Source organism: Brassica oleracea, chromosome C5 (genome assembly GCF_000695525.1).
Source record: "Brassica oleracea var. oleracea cultivar TO1000 chromosome C5, BOL, whole genome shotgun sequence".
Classification (NCBI taxonomy): domain Eukaryota; kingdom Viridiplantae; phylum Streptophyta; class Magnoliopsida; order Brassicales; family Brassicaceae; genus Brassica; species Brassica oleracea.
Genome location: NC_027752.1, coordinates 37726918 through 37727430, shown reverse-complemented (window position 1 = coordinate 37727430; position 513 = coordinate 37726918).

Sequence of the window (513 nt, the reverse complement as noted above, 5' to 3'; positions counted from 1 at the left end):
TAACTTGCATTCCATCATATCGCCCATCCGATCATATTTTTGGTCGATCCATCAAGCTTCCATCAACCATTTTACCATCCCTGATTTTCAGCCTGCAACATTTGGTATCAGAGCTCAAGCTCCTGAATCAGGTCCATCTATCCTTGCATCATTCATATTTGCTTGCATTTTTTTTTTTCATTCATAAACAAAAAAAAAATCCATAAAAACAGTTTTTGCATTGTTATTGTTCTTAAGAAAAGAAAACAAAAGAGACGAAGTTTCTTGCATTTGATTCACGAAATTAGTTTGAAATTATTTTCTAGTTGTTTGCATTCATTCCCCAGCTCCACTTGCCATATTTAGATTTTGTGCATTCATTTAAAAAAAAAAAATCTTCATTTCCAAATTTGTTTCTTGCATTGAAAAGTTAAAAAAAAGAAGGCATAACATTTTATTAATTTCGTGCATACCATATTTGTTTCATAAGTTTGTTATTTGCATTCAAAAAAAAAATCATTCATATTGCTTGCA